At 38.1% G+C, this 8,000-nt stretch overlaps 1 protein-coding gene and 1 pseudogene across 1 annotated transcript in view; one reads left to right on the plus strand and one right to left on the minus strand.

Annotated features, from left to right (window-relative positions):
* The window catches only part of Fgf14 (fibroblast growth factor 14), a 477,073-nt gene that overhangs the window by 435,868 nt on the left and 33,205 nt on the right, over window positions 1–8,000 (minus strand). The gene's annotated exons all lie outside the window — the stretch shown is intronic.
* LOC106143970 lies at window positions 1,092–2,028 on the plus strand (annotated as a pseudogene).

Raw genomic sequence — 8,000 nt, forward strand, 5'->3', positions numbered from 1 at the left:
GCGGGGGGGGAAGTGGGGGGCGGTGGCGGGGAGGAGGCGGAAATCCTCAATAAATAAATAAATTAAAAAAAAAAATTAAAAAAAAAAAGCCTGATTATAATGGGATAAAGAGAGTGGTGGCCTCAGGGCAAGTCCCCACCTAAGTAAGCTTCCGACTTGTAAAAAATAATTATAGAAAAGCTTTGGGCTGGGTGTGGTGGAACGTATCTTTAATTCCAGCATGTGAGAATAGGAGGCAGGTGGTTCTTTAAATTAGGGGCCAATCTGGTCTACAGAGTGAATTTCAGGACAGCCAAGTTTAGATAGTGAAGAAAACCATCAAAAATGGGAAGTTAGTGAAAATGTATTTGAATGGGGGGGGGGGAGTTTCAGCCACTGCAAACTGAAGATCTTGGCAGCATCAGCCATGTAGTATGGCTTTAGAGTTAAAGATAGAAAAAAGGTGGTTACTGACTCTGTGGATCCCCATTGAGCCCTGTGCAACCGGAGGCTGGTTCTCCTGGCAACAGTAAATTGCCTAGAGATAATTCTTATGATATTTTGTCCATTAGCATATATAGTCCACTCTATGCTAAGGAAAGCTGCTGAGACCAAGCATGTGCAGGGGTCTGTATGGAGGCCCAGAAAGGTCATTTTTGAAGCTGTAAATGTAAAGCCTTAACTGGCTTAGAACTGAAAGAAGTTTAAAATCTAATGAATGTTTTGGCATCAGATATGAAAATAGATTTTGATCTTGATTTGGTCCAGTATTTCCCCACTATGCTCCATTTCCTTCATTTTGGCATGGTAATGTATGTATATCCTGTGCCATTGTATGCTGGAAGTACATGATCTGCATTGTGATTTAGATTTTACAGGAGGTTACAGTTAAGGAGGTGGGTGGTCCTTAGACTTCCCACAGGTCAGGAAACCCTGATTGCTCTTCGAGCTGATGAGGGAGAGGGACTTGATGGGGGAGGGGGAGGGAAATGGGAGGCGGTGGTGGGGAGGAGGCAGAAATTTTTAATAAATAAATAAATTTTAAAAAAAAGAGATTGCCATAATTCTCAGAAAAGATTTTTAACATTTGCTTCTTCTTCTTCTGGAAAACACCAAATGGCGGATGACGCCGGTGCAGCGGGAGGGCCCGGAGGACCCGGGGGCCCAGGATTAGGAGGCCGTAGCGGCTTCCGTGGAGGATTCGGCAGCGGTCTGAGGGGCCGCGGCCGTGGTCGAGGCCGTGGCCGAGGCCGAGGCCGCGGGGCTCGCGGAGGTAAAGCTGAAGACAAGGAGTGGATTCCCGTCACCAAGCTGGGCCGCCTGATTAAGGACATGAAGATCAAGTCCCTAGAGGAGATCTACCTGTTCTCCCTGCCCATTAAGGAATCTGAGATTATTGACTTTTTCCTGGGAGCTTCCCTAAAGGATGAGGTTTTGAAGATCATGCCCGTGCAGAAGCAGACTAGGGCAGGCCAGCGGACCAGGTTCAAGGCTTTCGTCGCTATTGGGGACTACAATGGTCACGTAGGTCTTGGTGTCAAGTGCTCCAAGGAGGTAGCCACTGCCATCCGAGGGGCCATCATCTTGGCCAAGCTTTCCATTGTCCCTGTGCGGAGAGGCTACTGGGGGAACAAGATTGGCAAGCCCCACACTGTTCCTTGCAAAGTGACAGGTCGCTGTGGTTCTGTGCTGGTGCGTCTCATCCCTACCCCCAGAGGCACTAGCATAGTCTCTGCTCCTGTGCCCAAGAAGCTACTGATGATGGTTGGCATTGATGACTGCTACACATCAGCCAGGGGCTGTACTGCCACACTGGGCAACTTTGCCAAGGCCACCTTTGATGCCATCTCTAAGACCTACAGCTACCTGACCCCCGACCTCTGGAAAGAGACTGTGTTCACCAAGTCTCCTTATCAGGAATTCACTGACCATCTTGTGAAAACCCACACCAGAGTCTCTGTTCAGAGGACCCAGGCTCCAGCTGTGGCCACCACATAAGGGTTTTTATACAAGGAAAATAAAAGTGAATTAAGTCTGTTAAAAAAAAAAGATTTTTAACATTTGACCTTTTAACAGTGTTGAGACTGGTATAGATTATGGGAACTTTCGAAATTAGACTAAGTGCATTTTTGCATTATGATATGGTTACCAAACTATGGGAACCAGGGAGGGAAATGTGATGGTTTGAAAAAGAATGGCACCTATTTCCTCATAGATTTGAATGATTGATCATCAGGGAATGGTACTCTTGGAAGGTGTGGTCTTGTTGCGAAAAGTGTGTCACTGGAGATTGGATTTGGGGGGTTTAAAACACTCAAGCCAAAACTAGTGTCTCTCTCTTTCTTCCTGTTCCCTGTCATTGCAGATGTAGAACTCTCAATTGCCTCTTCAGCAGTACATCTGCCTTCATGCTGCCATGCTCATTGCCATGATGACAATGAACTAACCCTCTGAATCTATAAGCAAGCTCTAATTAAATGCTTTCCTTTATAAGAGTTTGCTGTTGCCATGTCTCTTCACAGCAATTGAACACTGACTAAGATTAGTCAGATTTGGATAAGATTTGTTTCACCTGATACAGGCCAGACAGCATGAAAAGTACTTTGAATAAAATCAAAAACAAACAAACAAAACAAAAATAACCTATGGCTTGACCTGAACATTCATCTCTGTGTTCATTTAGCTATAAGATATAGTTTTTATATTTTTATTTGATCTGTAAACCATGGAAAAACATTTGTATAACCATTTCTAGTTTTCAATTTAGCATTTTCCTCTATTACTAGATAAAACCTGTTCAGTTTCCCTTAGGCTGAAAAGGCTAAAATACAACTGGGAAAAAATAGCTTAAAGTTACACACCACCTTTTCATATAAAACCTTCATCCTCAGTACTGTGAAATCCTCCTATGAAATGAAGTGTCTACATTAGTTAGGCAATGAGGAAGAAAACTCACTGTCTCTGTTTGTTAAATTTCTTAAAGCCTAAACATAAATCTATTGGAAACAACTACAGTACTTTAGAAGGGAAATAAACCAAAATTAGCTTTATGTTGAGAAACACAAGGCAAACACAAGGCATCCTCGGGGAGAACAATTTACTTTCTATATTTACCGTTTTTCTTTGGACTTAAGTATAATGGAGAGAATGCTGTAATATATGGAAAACACACAGGATGAGCAGACTGTATTTGTGGTAAAAAATATCATAGAGACCAAAAATATTATGGTATCTTTTAAACCTAACTAAAGCAAAATTAAAAGAACTACAAGTTACCAGAAGCATCCATAGCACATACAAATATTGTTTTCTGGGTAATCATTAATAATACTTGACAGTGTGTCTTAGCATTCACCCAAGTAAGGTGAGCTGTGTATAATACTCTCAATGAAAAGGTCTCAATCTTGTCTTCTATCAAACCTTTTAAAACAGTTAGGAAAAGCAGCATGGAGAAGATAGGAAATTGACTTAGTTTTAAGAAAGATATTGAAATGTTCAAAGCATAGAAATTTCAAATGAGCTAAGAAATGGGGCCAATATGCAGCCTAGTCATGGAGATTGTAAGTCTCATTCTGAAGCAGAGATGAATACTATTTGTGAATTTCCTATACTAGAACACCTACAGGCACATGTAATAGGAATGTGTAGCCAAGTCTACAGTAAAGGGAAGCTAAAAAGATATGAGTTTAATGTTAGGTAAGAATAGGATAGGTGGGATTCATAACAAGACATTCAACATAGAATGTGAAATAGACTAGAAAATGGGGACCAAGATGAAGTCCTTGTTCTAAAGAACAACTAAAATAAGGAGAAAGTTGAGTAGAAACAAACTGAATCATCGGATGTTGTGACAACCATTTCTAATACACTGGGCTTTGGGTTCTACTGGGTGATAGAAGGTAATGCTGAGAGGGTTGTCAGGACAATGAAATCCTTCATCAAACTCAGCATCAGAAGCCATGAAGAAAAAGAGTAATTGGAAAAGGATGGTCTTCAACTCCAACTCACTCCTCAACTAAATACAAAGGCTCTTCTGGAAAAGACAATGGAATCAGACACATTGTAATTTGAGTTTTAGCCCTCCTTTGGGACTTGAAATATATCAAGATTCCCAAATTAAGCCCCAGTCCCTCTTTTCCTGAGATAATTAAATAAAAATAATATAGAACTAGACAGGCTGAAGTTGTGATTCCCATGGTTTGCTTTTGTGCTGTGTAAACCCCTTGGGAAAAAAAATCTCTAAGAAGCTAGACATATGTATGAAATTACAAGGAACTTTTAAGTCAACCAGCTGGCAAGATGTTTTTGCACCACATGAACCCTTTACAGGAAGTAAGTTGTACAGTGATAGAGGAACAGGACAGAATAGAACCCAGATCACTAGGGAATAGCTATAAATAATGAGCAGCTGATTAATTTCCAATGTTGACTTCAAGATCTGAGTGAGAGTTTTCTCATATTCTAATCTTTTCATTTTTGTATGTTGAATCATTATAAAATAAATTACAGATACCATACTATTCCACATCTGGATCACTTAATATGAACTTTATAATTATATTTCCCATATCTCAAATTAACTTTAACATACCTAGAAATGAATTATTTTTCTTGACATTATCTAATGTTTCTTCTATATTGTGATTTCATTTGCTTGCCCCTAAATTTTTTTTTTAATCAATTGCTTGTTCAAACCAAGTTCCAAGGTAATATTTCAAATTTCTGTCTCTGCTTACCATGGCCCAAAATTCTGTCTACAATATAATGTCTATTCTCTTTGCAATCAAATTCTTGCTTCATATTTAGCCAGTAGTGACTCATGATTGATTGACATTTACCTACCACATTGGATCTAAACTACCTTTTACAAAATCTGCACTTATACACATAGATATATGCATACACATAGAAGCACATACACACACGTGCAAACAAACAGATACCCAAAATAACAACCAAAAAACAAGCAAACAGTATATAAAATGTAGTATGGTTCACTTTGACATTAATAATATACCCTGTAAGAACATTAAATACAATAAAGAGCTATTTTAAGAGGTGTACATGTGAAAAGAAATATTCAGAGATCTTTCAGTGTAGTGTACACCAAGCTGTCATAATGGCAAGCAACATTAACTCATTCCAAATTTCATATTAAATGCCTAATTGGGTTAATATTTAGATCAATTGGTTGTAGCCTTCAGTTATTATGGTTGGTAATTTCTTTGTGTATTAAATATCTCAATCCTTTTGGCTAGCACTAATTTACCTACTGGCAAGAAAGTAAACTGTGGAAGTGTTTATGGAAGAAGGTGCCTATGGAAGTTTTTGGGGTTGTTCTCTATCTTGCATGATCAATTGGGAAATTATTGGAGTCCAGCCTATTTTAATGAGATAATAAGTCTTCAGAGTTTTGTAAATTGTAAAGAGCTGTAAAAAATATAGGTAGTGTGCTTGCTTGATCAGAATGTTTCATCTTCAAATACATCCCTACCATGTCATGCTACAAATGATATCTTTTTCCATAGTGTGGACTGCCATTAAGATCGGTGTTTGTCACTATTCCAAAAGTGAAAGCAAAAGACATTTCCTTGAGCTTTAGAAACACATTCTACTTGTATTTTTCAGGATAATGTCTCTCTTTCAACTATTTATGACAGCTGACAGGGTACTTTATTTGTCTCCTTTCTACTTTGAATAGTTTGATAAATTTCATCTCTATTCATCACCTTATCCAGGTATTTAGTGTTAAGCAGCCAGTTACACATTTTGTGGGGGGAGAGGGGCTCAACACCCCAAAGCAGCCTCTCAGTGAATCTTTTCCTAAAGAAAGGTCTTGGCTGTAATTTGTTTGCATGATACTATCTCAACCCAAAAAACACACATCCATCTTTTAGTTCCCAATATAGCTGGAGACAGACCTAAGAAAGCAATTTTAGAACATTTGGGCAGTCCAATAAATGACAAATATTTTATTGCTACTCTGTTCTAAAAGAAAAGTTGTTAAATACCACTGGGTTTTGCTCCCAACTCATTAAATTGATTGTCAATGGCATAAATGTGCCTATTTGTAACTGGATGATAGTCTTGTATTCCCTAGTAAACATTCAGATGACCAAAGTCAGTCATGCTGTGAAGCAGGCACTGGAGCATTGGGCTCAATGTCAAGGGTCACCAGAGATGTACATTATATCACTTTAAAGTTTACATTCTTTATTTTCACACCTTCAAAACCTTGTCAGCAGAACTAAACTTCACAATAGACAAAATTCAGAATATTCACTGTAAGTCCAACAGAGTTAGAGTTCTGCAGTAAGGTTCAAATCCAGCTCTAATTTTATTCTTCATTACATCGTGCTTAAGAATGGGTCCTACTTATTCAAATGGAAAGAAAGGAAATCATGGCAATTGAAGAGTTCCTCAACTAATGTTTCTACATAGCTTCTGTTAAACATAATATATGGCTTAAAAAATAAAAATAATGGATCTCTGTGGCTTCTAATTATGTAACATCAGAGATGGTCTCTTGATAACAAAGCAAGCTTGCATCAAAAGCCGCCAGTCCACCTCAAGACTCACAACAATTACATAGCTATTGTTTGGAAACCATAGACTCTCCTTTCTTTTCTGTCCAGAATTTTTCAAATGAGCCAGAGTTTCTGTTTATGTGGTCCACTGCTTTCTTTCTTATTTGTAACATCTGTGTTGCCAAGACTTAAAATCTAGCCTCCTTCTTAACTAGGATTAAGATAAAGAACTATACCAAATCCTTCTAAGGTTACCACAGTTATACACTCTTGCTTTTTTCTATTGGTTTCATATTCAGTATTCCTCACCCCAGTGGGTGCATTTTTCCATTATCTGAGTATTAAGTAGGCTTTTCCCTTCTACATCCTCTTCTTTTAAGTCACAAAGAGTCTGGCAGACATCAACAAGTAAAGTGCCCTTAGGCTCTGTTAATCCTGAGCCATTTGAGAATAAACATATGGATCCTCTATTCAGAAAAGATCACATATAAGCACTTGTGTCCATGGCAGCATTATATGGACCCTGTATGACCAATTTATGAACCCAACAATTAAATAATCCTCAAAACTTGGAAAATCCCTAATTATATCTGAAATCAGAACCTTCAGATTCTGTCTTGTCCCTTATGAATGATGTAACTTTCAGCAAATCAATTACAATTATCATTTAAAAATGACATTTATCCACCAGCAAGGAAACTTCCCTTTGCAATTAGACAGAGAACACTGTAGAAAAGCATAGGTAAACAAGACACAGAGTTGTGGAGAATAATCCTAGTTGATACATCTACAATACAACTCCTGAACCTGAGGCTCAGGGAACAGGGAGCAAAAAGACTGTGAAAACAAGAAGAGCACAGAGTTTGCTGTGAGAGTATATCTCCTAGGAATATTAGAAGAGACACCCATAAAGTCTCACCAACATGTTTTCCTGAACAAGACATTACCATGAACAGAGACAGCACCAATAGATAGCTAGTATGGAAGGCAGAAAGCTCATGAGGCCTGAACCCCTATATAAAGAACTACAAGCAATTAAGAAATGCTAAAAGAAGTAGAAACAGTCTTTTTAAGGGAACATCACATCAGTTGGTTGTCCAATATCAAATGCTCAGCCCTGAAAACATGCACATGAGCAACATACAAACTGAAAAAGTTATATTTACATATAGAAATATATGTGCATATTCACAGACATACATGAATATAACCACAATTGATGAAAAAAGAGACCATGAACTTGAAAAGAAGCAAAGAAGAGTATATGGACAGTTTACAGGGAAGAAAGGGAGGGTAGAAATGATATAATTATGTTATAATCTCAAAAACAATTTTAAAGGGTGTTCATAATACCTGCTGTAGCAATCTCTTGATGGATAGAGATAGATAGATGATAGGTTAGATAGATAGATAGATAGATAGATAGATAGATAGATAGATAGATAGATAGATAGATAGATAGATGATAGATAGATAGATGATAGATGATAGATA

The sequence above is a fragment of the Microtus ochrogaster genome, chromosome 17 (genome assembly GCF_000317375.1).
Source record: "Microtus ochrogaster isolate Prairie Vole_2 chromosome 17, MicOch1.0, whole genome shotgun sequence".
NCBI lineage: Eukaryota > Metazoa > Chordata > Mammalia > Rodentia > Cricetidae > Microtus > Microtus ochrogaster.